This window comes from Brassica napus, chromosome C6, assembly GCF_020379485.1.
Source record: "Brassica napus cultivar Da-Ae chromosome C6, Da-Ae, whole genome shotgun sequence".
Classification (NCBI taxonomy): Eukaryota; Viridiplantae; Streptophyta; class Magnoliopsida; order Brassicales; family Brassicaceae; genus Brassica; species Brassica napus.
The window spans coordinates 5,301,189-5,319,251 of NC_063449.1; the positions used below are offsets into that span (position 1 = coordinate 5,301,189).

At 34.9% G+C, this 18,063-nt stretch overlaps 1 long non-coding RNA gene across 1 annotated transcript; it reads left to right on the forward strand.

Moving 5' to 3' along the window:
* The first annotated feature begins 10,246 nt into the window (after positions 1-10,246).
* On the forward strand, positions 10,247-11,755 carry LOC106405072. Its single transcript, XR_007325146.1, has 2 exons — positions 10,247-10,596; positions 11,385-11,755. It is a non-coding gene; the product is annotated as an uncharacterized LOC106405072 (long non-coding RNA).
* Positions 11,756-18,063: the final 6,308 nt, after the last annotated feature.

Sequence of the window (18,063 nt, forward strand, 5' to 3'; positions counted from 1 at the left end):
TGTATGACTTTTTAAAAATATGTTTTCCAATTTCATATTTTGTTTTAAAATTTAAATTATTTTAAATTCTGAATATTAAATATAAATTAAAATCTATTATATACTAATTAATAATAATATAATAAGAAAATATGTAAACTCCTCGTAAACATTACATGGAGTTTACATCGAATGTTTACGAGTGATTAACATCGAAATATTTAAGAGGATTTTACATCGAAATGTTTACGAGTGATTTACAACGAAAGTATTTACGTGTGCTTTACATCGAAACAATTACGTGGGCTTTACGACGAAGTCTTACGTGGCGTTTACGACGAATCCTTTCCCTGCGCTTTATGTGGAATATATTTCGTCGTAAATGTAACGAGTCGTTTACGACGAAACCTCCGTTACGACGTACGTTTAACAACAAAACCTCTTTCGACGTTAATTCGTCGTAACACCCCGTTTACGACGAATTTACAACGAATACTGCCCTAGTAAAAAATATGTTTTCTTGTAGTGTTTAACCTTATAAAATTTAGGTAGTCTAATTTTGTTTTAGTGATCTTTTCAGAGTACATAAATACTTAATTTTAAAACAAGAGAGAGGGATCAAAGGTTAACCTCTCGACAAATAGAAATTAGATATGTATTTTAGCCGCAAACTTTCTTTAAATATACAAAAATTAGTAGTTAGTTTTTGTGACTGAAGTTATAGTTCATTTTTACTAGATATATTTAATTGAAAATAATATTTATTAAATTAACAAATTAATTTAGTTTTGACCAATCATGTCCAAAGAAAATTTCTTACCCCAAGTGGCTCATTGCCATGATAAGAGAATCAAATGTTGAGCTTGTTAAAGCTCATGTCCAACTCTATATTATCCGATTAGTATGATATTGTCCACTTTGGGCCTAATTGGCAAGTCCGCATGGATTTACTTTTGGTTTCTTCCCAAAAGGTCTCGTACTAATTAAAGTTGGACATCTCTTTATATATTAGACTTTCTTTGTCTAATTCTCCAATGTGGACTTAGTTTGCTATCTCACATTTTCCCCCTCAAACTAAGAATCAAATTCATCTCGTGTCCCACAACTGAATTTGCAGGATCTTCTGACTTGATCTCTGTCACACACCTCTCATTCCTAACTCATAGGATATCATTCATCTCTCGAAGGATATTTCAGTCTTCTTGCAGATTTCTCGTCAACCGCTCTGATACCAATTGTTGGGCTTGTTAAAGCCCATGTCCAACTCTATATTATCCGATTAGTACGATATTGTCTACTTTAGGCCTAATTGGCAAGCCCGCATGGATTTACTTTTGGTTTCCTTCCCAAAAGGCTTCGTACTAATTAGAGTTGGACATCTCTTTATATATTAGACTCTTTTTTTATCTAATTCTCCAATATGGACTTAGTTCGTTATCTCACAGCAAAAACATCATTGGATTCATTAAGTTTATATTATATTTTATTTTATTTCGATGTTTTTAAACTAAAATAAGATAAACTTGTTTTCCATTGTTATTTTGAAATGTTGAGTAAGAAAGCATAATTGATATTAAGCAATTAATTACAGAACAACCAAAATATCAAAATATGTGGATTTAAGCTTAATAAATTAACTAGATAAGAACTTACGCATTATATATTGATATGTGGGCATTGAATAGAATCATTTTTATTTACATAAACGTACATAATCATAATCATAAGTTTTAATTTTATTATCGAGAAACCGGGCGTTTAAATACTGAACTTACACAAATTTGCCAAAAAAAACATGAACTCTTCGTTAACCTACAAAAATAACAAACTTATGTTGACTAAGCAATTTTAGATATGAGTTTAGTAAACATTGATTAGTGTTAAGCGGCCGTTTATTGTTAACATCGACATAAACGTAGTCATTTTAAAATTAGAAATTTTTCTCTTAAATCCCCAAATTCCATAACTCAATATGCCCCTATTAGAAAAAAACTGTTCTTCTTATCCCCTCTCTATTCTCACTACCCCTTTACCATTGCATTCCCTATACTAACCTTCTATTAGTTTAATATAAATATTACACCTCACCTTCCACCTCATTAATACATTACATTATTCAATTTAATAAATTAACCATAAACCTTAACTATTTGACCCCACAATATAATTTTAACCAATAGAATCACATTAGGTTCACTCTCTTTCTTCTTCCCCATCGTATTTCACTTCTCATCCCCTCCATTGACAAGTTTTGAACCTCAAAGGAGAGGAAATTTGTGTCCCTTTTTTATGAAATTTGTTGTGTAATAGCTTTAAAATTATATGTATATCAAGAATAATGTAAAAATTGCTGAGATTTTCAAGAAATTAAAAATGAGTTTTAAAACTGTGTTTTCTGAATTTCAACTTTTCCATGTCTGTTTTTGAGGTATTTTTTTCTAAAATTTCATTAAAATGAAATGTACATCACGGGTCATGCAAAGAATATAAGATTTTATGAGTATTTGGAGAGACTGAAAATGAATTTTAAAACTGGGTTTATGGGTTAGTGGGTTCATTTTGTCCGTTTTTGATGATTTTTTTTGGAATATCATTAAAATGAAATGCTAGGTTGCATGGGTACGTGTACTGGTAGCCGTCTTACGTACTGGAAATGCCTCTGAAACGGGGACACGTTTACGTGCCGATGACGTTTCAAGCAAGAGAGAGATTGCAATCTGTTGATGGGGACAGAAGGGTTTGGATACGGGACGTTTCCGAAACAGCTTGACATCAAAATCTCGTGTCCCATAAGGCCTTAATGTTCTATATAAAAAAAACTATGGTACTGCAAATGTACAAACCAAACACAATCATTTCTTTAAACGAAGAAGACAATGATGTGTGGCTTTTCAGACCCATTATATTATATTTTTTTAAACCATATTTATTTTAAAAGTAATAATATCATATTTATAAAATTTAAATAGCAAAAGGATGTGAGTAACATTAAACTAGATTGATTGATTTTATTTAAGAAATTTGTAATAACTTTATCTCCAATGTTTTACTTATTTAACTATCGTTATGCTATTATCAAAACAACAATTGATTTGGTGATTAAAATTCGCTAAGTTCATTATAATAAGACAATTATCTCCATTGCAAACTAACCATAACAGACCAAAAAACAGAGTAAAGAATTGTTCAAAATTAACTTGACCTTGTATAACTCTTAAACTTAACTTATAACTTATTTATATATATATATTTACTGTCGTACCTACTCCCGTACCCGTATCTATTTTTTTAGTTTTGTCGTTTTCCGTTTTCATTCCCGTCCCAGTTTCCAGTCCCCATACCCGTATCGGGGCTGCTTAGATGAAATGTGTATCATGATAATGTAATTACAGTAATATTTAATGGTAATTTGGAGATATATAAATCGATTTTAAAATTGTGCTTTATGAGTTTTGGGTATTTTACTTCATTTTGAAGTATAGTAGGACTTTAAGATGGTTATATAATATGATAGTAGTGGTTTAGTTCGCACAATATCATCCTAAAAATTGATTAGGTAGTAAAAGATAAAATTTTCGGGTAATACTAAGATGACTAGTATTACTGAGACAAAACAGTGTTACTGATATTACTAGGTTGTATAGTGTGATATGAAATACTAGAATTACTGGTTTTATTATGTGTAATATAGATTACTAGGATTACTGATTTTATTATGTGTAATATGAAATCCTTATATATTGCAAATAGTATGTGTATTTAGCATATAGTAAATAAGACTATTAAAACTAGTAGTGAACTGACTATGTATATAGTGAACACGACTACAAACTATTTAGTTATTATTTTCTATTGTTTTAGACAGATTAGTAGATGATTTATCATTTTCCCAAAATGATTCTTAACTTTCATGGTTCATGTGTGAATCGTAACGCTATATAGTAAGAAGAATCTATAAAAATACTTATTTCTGGTAAATTGTTTATGTAATACCTTTTCTTAATGATATTTATCGTATAAGGTCATTGGTTTTACTAAAAAATATTTCATTTGACCATAGTTTTACTAATAAAACTTAAAATTTGGCAAAATATTACTATGTGTAAGGTAGTTTTACTACTACCTTGAAGATTACCAAGAATTACTAAGTGTTATTAGAGTGTTAAATTTATGTATATAACAGCTGTATTTTTACATGAATATTTTTTAAAATGCTATAGATGCACGTTTTACAAGAATATTTTTAAAATGCTATACATGCACGTTTTACAAGAATATTTTTGTCAACTCTTGAACTTTTTAATACCTACCTTGAGTACTACTATATATATAAAATATAATATTAGTTTTTTTGTTTACTCACAATTATATGCAACTTCAAATATTTTTTAATAATTTGCCAAAGTATTATTACTACCTTCAAGATTACCTATTACATAGATAAATTATTTATTATTATTATAAATATTATTTATTATTATTTTTTATTATTACTCCATCGGTTCTTAAAAGATAGATTTTTGGGTATTTTCACACATATTAGTAAAACATATAAAACTACTATAATAAATGTATCATTTTCTGTAATTTCAATAACTTTTAACCAATAGTAATTCAATAAAGTCAATTAATTTTTTTGAAGTTTACAATTTTTTCATAAAAAGCAAAAAAATACATCTTTTTTAAAAAAAAAAAATTTCTAAAAATTCTATCATTAAGGAACAGATGGAATATTATTTAACTAGTTATTTTTTCTTCACCTACAAGCAAAATAGTTTTATTTCATATTTTGGTAAAATCTGAATTTTCCAGTCATAGTTACGAGCAATTATATCATGCACTAACAACATTTCATCAAAGTCAAATTTTGGGTGTATCCACATGAAGATATTTTAATAAGAAACAGAGGAGTGGGATAAACCAAAAAATTTCATCACCAGACTAAAGCAGCCATCAACTTGTTTGTGTACGCCACATGCCCCCTTGTTCCTGTGATCTCTACACCATTCTACTCATTTCGTGTGATCTTGCATAGCCGTAGCCACTATAAGGAGGACTCATTCTTGGCGTCTCCGGAGGTTGGAGCGGCTTCCATTCCCCAGAATCAACCGGAGATAGCATGCAATTACCCTTGGATGTCTCCTCGGCGACCGTCTGATCTTCAGATACAGCCGTCGGCTTCTCGGCACTTGGGCCGTCGTCTTCTAATTGAAACGTCAAGTGAAATTCTCCAAATCGATACAATCTGTACCAAAACCTCTTCAAAAGGCACACAAAGGATCTTTGAGAAGAATGGTCTTGGAGCTCTTAACGAGTAAAAAAAGACTAGGTCTTCCACTGCTTTCACTTCCTTGGATAATCCCCTTCCATTGCAATCGCCTCCTTCGATTGGAGAGCTTGTGATATTCAGATTGATCGAAGAGCTTCCGTCGGAGAGCTTGCGATGGCTAGCCTCTGTGTCCATCATATCTGCCACGGAATCAACGTTTGCAAGCAAACTGAAGAGAATCGAAGAGAAATCGGTGTATGACGGAGCACATAACGCTCATCGGGGAACAAGATTGAGAGAATCAAACATAAATTGGCCAGTGATATGCCGAGAAAACGCTTGCCGTGAAGACCTCGGTCGCAAATAAAGACTAAGCTAGTTCCATGGACTTAGCAGATTTCATTCCCTTTAATTGCAGAAAAAAATGGAGGAATCGGATGGGAAGACGACGAAGAGAGAGGGTGTAGGCCCCAAGTTTATGATTTTTTTCCTTTTGTTTAAATTAAATTTATGAAAAAATATATTTTTAATTTGATATGGGTGGGTAGCCCGACTAAGAAATGGTTGGGTCAGTAATTATCAAAATCCATTAAGGGTTTTAAAGTCTTTAACCACCTTGGACCCATATTTTCTATTAAAAAATGTATAATAATAAATAATATTTTAATAAAGGGAGAAAAAAGAATTTTTCAAGAGAGGGAAGGGTATATGGAGTTAACCTCCGAAACCGTAAGAACACTAACCTAGTCGATTTCATCCCTCTGTCCTCTCTCTTTCTTCACATCAGAGCACGAAATCAAGTCTCCAAACATTCCCTCTCCTATTTCAAACATGAAAGAGATGAATTCGAGTAACTTTTAAAACAAGATTTTGGAAAGAGAGGTTTCCCTTCGAAGTGTATATGTGGGAGTGGAAAATATGTCTTGGACTGTCCAATTTGGTCTCTGTTCTTGGACTGTCCAATTTTGTTTCGGACTGAACGGGTCGCAAATCTCAAGCTCCAGTTCAAAACTTTCCTTTCAGAAGCAACTGGGTTTTACCATGAAATGATCTTGGACTGTCCAATTTGTTCTTGGACGTGAAGAGGTTATCTGGACCAAAATTCTGATGAGTAAGTGGAAAATATGTCTTGGATTAATCTCTTTTATCACTGTGTTGGCCATTGTCTACCTCTTGTATTAATCTCTTCTATCTATGTGTTGTTGTGTTGGTTTTATTATCACTTGTAAGACTTTGTGAGAATTCAAGTTTTTCTTATTAAAACACGTTTCCAAGTTAGAAGATAAGCACAAAACAATTTTGTTTCTTTTACTAGTTGCATTGAGTTTATGTTTCTTTATCATTACTCTATTTTAAGCTGAAACAAAGTGTCTGCAGTTTTTTTTTTAAGAATCTTAAATTCAATAACACTTTTTTTGTAACTTGTGATTGAATAAGATTGAAAGCACGTCACATACGTAGTGAAAAAAGAGATTACAATATATAGGAAGAGTCTCTATCGGACAATAATGAAGTGAAGCACACCAATTTCTCTTCTAATACAAATACATGAATAAAAGGAACAGAAAATTCACGTGCTTCACGAGATAACCATCGTTATTTTAAGAAGAAGGATTTTAAGTTCACATTTTAATTAACAAAAAAATTCTTAAAAGACATGGCAGACTCGTTTAAGAACAACAAAAGCAACATCCAAAAAACTGAAACACAACATCAAAGTTTTAGTGTAACTCACGACTTGAAAACCAATCACAAAAACAAAAGTAAACACAACAAAGGAACCATCATCTTCATTATCCAAGCTGTGATCCACCTTGTGAACCAAGCTGTGACCCTCCTTCCTGTAAAAAAAACATAGCATATCAATATGATGTGAAGATATAAAGAGAACAACACAAGCATACCTGATCTTCACCAATTTCTATAGCTGTAAGCTTTGGATTCAACCTCAGTCTTTCAGCAAACAGTTGCGCAATTGACGAACTCTTCAACATTTTCGAGTACCCAGACCGTATACAAGTGTGTTCATTAACATACACTTTTATTTGCAGCTTATGCTTCCTCTTTTCATACGAACAATACACCCTCCAAGGACAATCATATTCAGTGTCCGAGCAAACAGCACCAAGCTTCAGTTGTGATGAAATGTATAGCTTAAAGTCGTATTTTGTTTTCAAAGAATACCTCAAAAGAGCTTGCTTGAACTCAGCCGCAGAGGAAAATGTCTTTCCCAATACCAAAACCTTATCGATTGATGCTTCATCCTCTCGAGCTTCATTCTCTTCAACTTGTTCTACCAATTCATCATCAGAATCGTCAACAATGGCTTCACAGTCATCACCAGGCACACGTTCACACTCCTCTCTGTCAGCATCCTCAGCTCCATTCCTCTCCACAGCGTTGCTTTCAACCACAAGTGGGGGTTCATGCTCGGGTTCTCTTGGCTTGGATCGACGTACATAATTTTTTTTCCTTTTTTCCTTAGGGTTCATGATGGGATTTAGACGAAGAACCAGAGGAGAAATAAATTGCAGAGATTAGGGTTCTAAGGTGATGAAGGAGATAAGAGGGAGAAGAGATGAAATCGATTATGTCGTCGTTAACACTAAAAGGCTGCTTAACGTTAATTAATGTTACCTAAACTCATATCTAAAAGGGGGCAGTCAACATAAGTTTTTTATTTATTTAGGTTAATAAAGAGTTCATGTATTTTTTGGCAAATTTGAGTAAGTTCAGTATTTAAATGCTCGTTTTCTTAGTTTTTTACTATGAAAATATTGATGGTGAGGAAACATTTTCAGCTCTATTGAAAATCTCATAAAGGGCAGGCCAATCTTCTAAATCAATCAAGCGCTTGCTCCTTACCTAAGAAAAGCCCACGCTCAAAGTTACATTGACGATGTGTGATTTCGGTTCCACGCACTCGGAGGCGGATCCACATAACAAGTAGGGTGTCTGCTGACACCCCACAAATATAAAAATCTTCAGTGTAAGTCAGCATACGTAAGTTTGGACAGTGTGATTGGATAAAAATTTATGTATTTGCCACCCTAAACGGGTTTCAAATCTTCTGTTTTGTATTTTTTTTGTAGCTTTTCTATTTTTATTCATTTTCTTTGGGGTTCAAGCCCATTTTAATATGATCTATTATTTTGCATCATTTTCTACTTTAACCATTTAGATAGTGTGACTCGATAGAAACCGCTGTGTTTGACACTCCAAACGAGAGTTAAAATCCCCTAATTTACATCCTTTTCTGTGTTTATACATTTTCATATGGGCTTCAAGCCTACTTTGATATGATCTCCTCTTTTGCATATTTTCCTATTTTATCTTGTGTTTGAAAACATGGCGCTTTAGCCGTGTAATCTGCCGAGTTTACGCACCTCGGTGAGAGAGTGTGGCAAAATGGCCTTGATTGGAAGCACTACACGGCAAGCCGATTAAATACCGAGTTGACTGCAAAACTATATAAAACGGCACATTTTTACAATTATATATAAATTGGATTTTACATAAACCATGAAAACCAAAGATGAAATTGAGTTTTGTTGAGAATCCGTTCTATTTAAGATAGATATATGCTTTTGTTGATAAAAACTCAATAAAAAAAAAGATGAAAAGTGATGAAAAGAATTAAAAACTGGCGACTGAGTGATTAGGTTACAGAAGGCTGGAGAAGACGAAAATGAAAAGACTAATGTATCCTTTATTGAAAAAGAAGAAAGTAGTAAGAGGATGTTTATTGGGATCTCCAAGAGCATCAGCATCAAGAGCACCCCCATTAGTGAACTTTTAGAATCTGTGTGAACCCCCCCCATAAGTTCATTAATGGGGGTGCTCTTAATGAACCTCATCAAAGGGGTTCACAAAGTATTTTTTTATTATTATTTTTTTCTGTTTGATTTTTGTTTTTTTTTAAAAAAAAAAAATTTATTAATCGGACCAATCGCGGGCTACCACGTGTCGTGGAGCCCGCGCTACAGCGATGATCCGGGTTCAGTACAGTGAAATCCCAAGAAGCAGGTTCATTCCTTTTGTTTATTTTAAATTTTTTTTTTTTCGAAAACTGTGTGAACTCACCATGGAGTTCAGTGATGTTGATGCTCTAAGGTGTGTTTTTTTAGGGTAATTATTAATAAAAAGAAAGAAAAATACCTAATTACCTAACGAACGGCTCTTAATTAAGACCAGGAAGAAGCGGCTCTTGTATACACGTGTAGCTAGCGTATTGGTTTTGTGATATTGAGAGGAAAAGGAAAGTTGGAGTCGACGAAGGTGCTCTCCTCGATCTTTCTATCGGTGCTCGGTTCCTGGAAATCCGTCAAGAGGGTGTTATCATCAGCCGCCGTATCTCTTCCGCCACGGCTTCCTCCGCCGTATCTCTGCAGCCGCGGCTTCCTCCGCCTCTCTGTTTGATTAAATGCTTAACGGAAGCGGCATGGCTTTGGCTCCTCTGCTGGGTTTATTCCATACTCTTTGCATGATGATTGAGAGAATCAAATAAGTGCTTGACTCTAGGCCTGGGCGTTCGGGTACTCGTTGGCATTCGGGTCGGATTTTTCAGGTTTTCGGGTTTACGCTTTTAGGTCCCATACTAAAATTTTGTTAGTACGGGTCGGGTTCTGATAATAACACTTCGGGTTCGGTTTAAAATTGTATTGCATCATAAAACCCATAAAGTAATCATATATCGTACGGATTCGGGTTATATCGGTTCGGTTCGGATAGGATATAACCAAAGTAAAAAACAAATTTTTTGAAGTAAAACATAAAGAAAAACATCTAAATTAAATAAAAATTAATCTATCACATATAAAATTGATAAAATAACAATAAAATGTTAAATCAAGCATGAAAACAAACATCATTTGTAAACAATATGTATTGTCTTATAGAGAGTAGACTTTTTATTTCAATGAGCAAATTATAAAATACTTATTTATAACTAATTGTGTACTTAAAGCATTTATTAGAATTTTAATATTTATTATTATATATAATATTACCACAAATATTGAATTTAATAATTGGAATACTTATATATATTTCAAAATATTTATATTGACTATTAATTTTGGAATTTTCGGGTTACGTGTTCGGGTTCGGTTAATAACACTTCGGATTCGGATATTTTTTGTACCACTCTACAAGACCCGTTCGGGTATTTTTACGTTTCGGATCGGATAACGGGTCGGATTTTTCGGTTCGGGTTCGATTCGGATTTCGGGTTCCGGATTTTATGCCCAGGCCTACTTGACTCAATTAAGACAACAATAACAACTACCATGTGAGAACACAAGAGGTTTCAGACCAAGACCAGTCATGTTTTGTCAAACCAAGAAAAGGTTTAGTCTTTCTCTTCTTTTGCGCGGAATATTAGATCGATCTTGCACATTTCTTCATCATATTGGAAACCTTGCTAGATCATCCTCACTCTAGTGAATTCTATGTTTGTAGTGAAAGCCTGGTTTGCAGTTTTCTATGTGGTTTTACTACCATTTACCATATGATGGAGAGTGAGTTTTTTTATTCTCTGTTTTCTTCTGATGCCCCTTATAGCCCCTGTATTAAAGTTTTGCTCATAGGTGATTATTCATCATGCTAGATCATCTTCTTCACTCTAGTGAATGCCATGTTTGTAGCTTTCCAGCCATTCAAAAGCTTTTATAATCAGCATAGTTAATGAATGCATCATGAGATTCTTCTCTGTTTTCTTCTGCTGCTCATACTTCACCTAATCACTGCCCCCTTATACTAGATTGATGTTGAACATTTTTTCTTCTTCCTAGTGAAAGCCTGTGTTGTAGTTCTGCTGCTCATACTTCACCTAAGACTTCTGATACATAACAGACAACACTTGTACTAAGCAAGAGATTGTGAAGATGGCAGCTGATATACTTCTTGCTCTGCAGTTTGAATTAGGAAACCCCACAACCTATACTTTTCTAAGGTTATTAGAGTCTGATGCTTTTGGTTTGTGCAGACGGTTCACAAGAGTTGTTCAGGTTAAATAAAAGTTTTAATCCCACTTGTGGATGTGGCTTTTTTCTGCAGGTTAAGGAGGTTATGGGAGAGATAGAGAAGGCTGGAAACCAGTACTCAAAAGCAGTGCGTTTGATGGTATTCCTTCTAGTGGAAGCACCAATGCTGATTCTGAACCCTCCATTGTCTCTCACAAACTCAGACAGGTACCGTCTCAGAAAATATATAGATATCCATAGTAGAAGATTAGAACATCTGTAGTCGCATAGGAGAAGCTCGGGATCTCATATGCAGGGATCATCATCATCTGCCATGATGAACAAACAATCATAGAGTGACTCGGTTTGGTTTCTCATGTTTCTTGTTCTGTTTTTTTTCGAAAAGAGACTTTGGTGGATATGATGTGTGAGTTGTGATGGTTGTTGTAACATGTTCCTTGTTCTATCTTTGATCCTGATCCCTTGGTTTATGTATTAAGTAGATGTATGTATACGTTTTTTGATGAGTTTTATACACTTTTTTTAAGAACCCTTAACTTAAGAAACTACCATTAGAAGACTAAAATTATGCGTTTTTTAACATAAACTCTTAACCAATGTTTTGAAAACCGGACCGGACATTGACTCGGCATTGTAACTGGGTCAATGGTCGGACCAGTCTAACCGGTTCAACCGGGTTTTAAATTATAATCAAATTTAAATAATTAAATATATATATATATATACAATTATTTTTATAAAAATTTATATCATTTCTAGAATCTAACTAAAATTGATACATAAATAAATGAAAACTTAAAAATATATAAAAATATAATGAAAACTAATTTATTTGGAAATATACTTTTAAAAATATGATTTTAAATGAAATATTTATAAATTTACAATTTTTTTTTATTTTTTTATTTTAATTGAGAAAACTGGATTTTAACATTGTACCGGGTCACCGGTTTTACCGAGTTTGGCCGGTTTTTTACAGGGTTGCCGGTTTAACTCAAATCCGGTTTTTAGTACAATGGAACCAGTTAGAAGACTGAGTTTTCCGAACACTGCTCTTAACTTAATTTTAATACTAAAAAATTGACTAAGTGTTATAAATCAATTGATGGATGTCCATAACCGGCCCGATCCATAATCGGTCCATAACCGGTCCATACACTTAGAGAGAGAGACGGCCCAACCCTAGAGAGAGAAAGGCGGCCACGACTTGGAGAGAGAGAGACGGCCATGTAGCTTGGAGAAAAGGAAACCATATTTCATTTTTCCTTGTATTTGTACTCTTTCCATATTATGTATTAGTAGTTTTCCTAATCCTAGTTGGTTTAGTTTTTGGATACTTTCCATATTTATATATCTTGTAATCCTTGTATAAAGGAACACACTTTTGATTAATAATATACAGAAACTTACAGTTCTAAATCCTAAGTTTCACAACACGTTATCAGCACGACAGCCTCTAACACCCTGAGCCTAAAACCAAATCGCTAAAACCCTAAAACCCTAAACGAAGAGAAATCTGCATCGGAACTTCAAAAAGGCTGTTCTCCCAAACTGTGAGGACCCAGAAAACGATCAAGATATCAAATCAAAGCCCTTGCCCAGACGAATCAGTCAGTGCAAACCGCTTGTCGATCTGACCACCGACGCGCCCTCACACATAGATACAGTGCGCACTGATTTGCTTTGGAACCCTAATGCGAACCCGACGAACCTTAATCCGTCCCCGCATCTGTTCCAGCTCGTATCCACCTGATCAGCTCCAGCCCCAAGGCGTTCCTGATCCTAGACGAACTCAGCTCCATCTTGATCCAGGACAGCTCGCGTTCCAGACATCAAAGCTTCTCGTTCGCATCAGAGCTGCTCGCGATCCCGACTGCAACAGCTCCCGTTCGACGATCAGCTGCTCGCATCTCCAACCTCAATTCGCTCGCGTCCAGGCCAGCTCGTGTCCAGCTCGCGTTCCTGCCCAGCTCGAGGTTCATTCTCTTGGTGGTCCGGTTTCAACAATCTACTACCCTAAGGTAATTCGAATTCTAAGAACATGAAAATCGAATTTGGTTGATTGTAAAGAATGAAACCTAAAATCTAATCTCTATAAACTAAAGCCATAGGATAATAGATCAATCCCTAATGAGTAAATCGAAGTTCTATAAGTTCGATCCCCAAACCTAAAACGAGATTGATCCATTGATCAATTAAAATCAAAGCTTTAATGGTTTTGAATCTCAAATCAAATTCTTTTGATCTAAGATCAAATTTTCGAAAATCCTAAAACCCTAATGCGAAAACTATTGATTGATTGCTTTCTTGATATAATCTGAATTTGATTGATTGTTTATTGAGATTGAAACTGATCTGATTAGGATTGTTGCTAGAATTGATTAATTGCTTACTGTTTTAAAATCCAAACCTGATCATGATTGCTTAAATAATTAAACCTGAATCTGATTGTTTGTGATTGAATTGTTTCTGAATATGAATCACCTAGAAAACGATTGCTAGGATAAATTTGATTGTTTGAATTAAATAAATTGTTTGAGATTTCATGCTTTCATAATCACTTAGAAACCTGATTGCTAAGGTGTTTAAAACTGGTTGCATTATGATCATATAGAAACCGATTAAGATTGTTCATACCATTAGCTGTGTGACTTGTCGTGCATTCATGATGATCACTTAGAAAATTGTTAGGATTGATTTTATTGCTTATAATCATCCTGTAGCCGTGTGACTTGCATCAATATTACTAGGATAAGTAAATCATCTCGTTTGGTCGTGAGACCAATAATGCATTATAACCTGATCATTTTGTTTGCATATGATACTTCTTAGAATTTTTTTTTCTGGTCCGTGTGACATAAACTATTATTATAAAGCTATAAAAAATTTTAAAAGTATTAATAATTGTTTCCAGATGTCGAAAATCAACAACTTGGATTTTGTTGCCCTAAATCTCTCAGGAGATAATTACTTGCAATGGGTGCTTGATACTAAGTTTATATTGAAATCCAAGGGCCTCGGTGAATGTATTGCCAAGGACAATAATGCAAGTAAGAAAGATCGATACAAGGCAATATTAATTATTCGCCATCATCTTATAGAGAGTCTCAAAGATCAGTACATAACTATTGAGAATCCTCTAGACCTTTAGAACAAGTTAAAACAAAGATATGATCACCAAAGGTTGGTGTTATTGCCAAAGGCTAGATATGATTGGATGAGTCTCAGGATCCAGGACTTCAAGTCCGTGGATGAATATAACTCAGAAATGTTCAAAATTGTTTTTACATTGAAGCTGTGTGGTAAGGAGATCACGGATGAGGATATATTGGAAAAGACATTGTCCACCTTCCACACAAATAATATGGTGTTAGGACACCGGTACCGTGAAAAAGGCTTCAAGAGTTATGAAGATCTGATTCCATGTTTGTTGCGTGCTGAGCAAAACAATGAGTTACTGATGAGAAACAGTGAGATGAGACCTCCAGGATCCACACCATTACCTGAAGCACATGCAGCCGAAGAAGCTATGAATGAATCTAACCATGTCCATCATGATAAACCACACGGCCATTGCCGTGGTGGATGGAGAGGACGTGGCCGCGGCCGCGGCCAATACAACTTACATGGCCACGGGAATAGCTATGGAAGAGGCCGTGGATATCAATTTCATTCAGGCCGTGGTCGAGGCAGAATCTGTGGTGTTTCTAAACCACAACACTCGACCAGATCAGTGTGTCATAGGTGTGGAATAAGTAATCATTGGGCTAAGAATTGTAGGACTCCCAAGCATCTAGTTGATGTGTACCAAGAGAATTTTGAAAGGGAAGAATCCTGAAGCCCACACGATCTTATGGAATACGAGACTTCTAATTGTCTAAAAGAATAAGTTGATTTCGATGTCTTGTTTTGATTTTATGATTTCTTTGTCTTTATGACTTATTTTAATTTATTATATGAATGAAAGTTTTTTAAAATCCTATCTCTGAAAATCTGAAATAAGTATAATAAATTCTATTATAATAAATCACCTAAAATTTCTTCATTCTTAAATAATGGATAAATGGTTTCAAAATTGAAACCATGGGCATAGGGAACAAAGAATTCCTTTACATCGCCCAAAGAGATAAGAAATATAGTTACGGGTATAGCCATTCCCATGAAAGGCTACGGCCAGACTAAAGAGATCTAATGATTTATACTCACCCATAGAAGCCCATCGAGTTTAAAAAACATAAGAATGGTTTCCATATTGAAACAATGGGCAAAGGAAATAAATATTTCCTTTTAGAATTCACTCAAGATCATAAAAAAAAAAAATGGCCGAGACTATACATGCATTCTCTACAGGTCTATACTATGCAAAGATCAGTATGATAGAGGCAAATGCCTGCGAACTTTTCACTCTATGGCATAACTGGATTAGCCATCCTGGTTCAAACATGATGCAAAATAGGCACACATTGAAAGAAAGAAAGAGTTATCCCATAGAATCTCACAAGGGAAACTCATTAAGTACATAATTATAGTATGTCCATGAGGGGGCAGTGTGGACAAATCCGTGGCACATGTCCATACTATAAACGGCTTGGCCGAATCCTTTTATAAACCGCATAGGCCATTACTTATAAGGTCAAAACTCCAAATCAAAAGCTTGGGGACATACGAATTTTACATGCATCTAAGTTAAAAGCATCAGGCCATTTAGTGATCATAGATATTCCCCATCTCGATTAGATAACGGGTCAAGAGCCAGACATATTCCATCATTAAAGACATTTAGATGTGCCAATTGCTCCACCACAGAAAACTAAGATGGGACCTCAAAAAGAGGATAGGGATATATGTTGGATATGAATCTCCCATGATAATGAAGTATCTTGAGCCAAATATGGGTGATCTATTTAGTGGCCAAGAACACGGATTGCAAGTTTAATGAATCCGACTATCCAACATTAGGGGGAGAAAATAATAAGCTGGTAAAAGAAACAGAATGGCATCGACCATCATTGTCTTGGCAAGATCCTCGGACAAAAGAATGTGAAATAGACGTCCAAAGATTATACATTTACAAAGCTAGCTAATCAAATGCCAGACACATTTGCTGATCCGGAAAAATGACTAAGTCATATATAAACCAGCTTGTAAAGCACCAACGAAAATAATGTCAAAGAGAGACACAGTCAAGTTGCTACAAAGTCTATACAAGATAGACTAATAAGTTCCAAAAAATTAGAATCCTCAGTAACAAAAGAAAGGTGCAGATAATGATAAACAGATCCAAATCCGAGGTTACTAAGGAAACCATCTCAGACATAGAGATAAGGCCGGCCGGCTAAACATCTAAGGTACCAAACAATGTAGCTTGGGACGCCAAGCTGCAAGGTAATAAAGGTCCTTGATAATAATAAAATTTCAATCGATTATATCATGTCTGGAATATTATGGAACACATAAAGAATGTCGACATAAGATGATTTTAGTAGCACTTGAAATTATGAATATAAATGAGGATCATGAACCCACGTTCATACATGAGTGCACTCAACAAATCAGATAAAAGGAAAAGGGGACGTGGAATTAATTAAGAAAAGAGAGGTTTTGGTCCCACATTTCGGACACCTATAGATGTAAAACCAGTTGGACAAATGAGTCTTTGTGAAAGAAATGAAACATGGCGAGATAGCAAGATATAAGGCACGGCCATATGCACAAGGATTCACACAAAGACAATGAATCAATTATGAGGATATATACTCTCCTGTGGTGGATATAACAAACATTTAGATTCCTAATAAGTCTGGCCATAAGAAAAGAAAATAGATTTGCGGTTAAAGGATGTAGAAACCGCCTACTTATATGGTCCACTGGATAATGAGTATATATATAAGTCCCAAAAGATATTGAGTTGTCAAATACAACAAGTTCTCGAGAACTAAAATATATATGTGTATGTTAATATCCTCTGGAGAGATTTCCCAAACGAATATCTAAAGAAAGAGATTGAAATGAGAATTTGGGACAAACAAGGTTTTGTTTGGGAATAAAATTAAAACATCTTAAAAGATGGAATCTTTGTGCATCAAAGGGCTTATAGAAGGGTATTCAACCAAATTTTAAACATGGACTAAAAGCTCGCCCATTATGTTGTCCCATAAGGTACTTTGGTCCGGACACAAACGTATTGTAAGTCTCAAGAAGGACATGGTCGTGAGGATTTTTTGAATTAGACACGGATCCTTTGATCCCAAGAAGGACAAGGATATGTCCTTGGTCCGGAAAAGTTCTTAACCCAAGTACCATTGGCGCCTTGATGTAATAGGCAAGCTATAGTAGGCTGGACATGTGTTTTTGCCATGAATCTCTTGTATATGTTTAGATCATGTCCGATCATGAGGTTATCTATCAGATCCACATCAAGCTCGATCACAGACAGGATATGTCTTTACACATGGAGGTACGACCATATCATGGCGTTCCACGAAACAAACCATCGCGGCCACATCATCTAATCATTCAGAAATATTGGCCATACATGAGGCCAGCCGCGAGTGTGTTTGGTTGAGGTCGATGACCCAACACGTCCGAGCTGATTGCGGGATGGCCGAGAACAAAGAGCCAACCGTGATGTATGAGGACAATGCTGCGTGCATTGCTCAGCTCAAGGACGGTTACATAAAAGGTGATAGGACGAAGCACATATTGCCTAAGTTCTTCTTCACTCACGAGCTTCAGAAAGCCGGTGAGGTCCAGGTCGTCCAAGTACGATCCAGTGACAATTCAGCAGACCTATTCACCAAAGTACTTCCTACCTGCACATTCAGGAAGCTC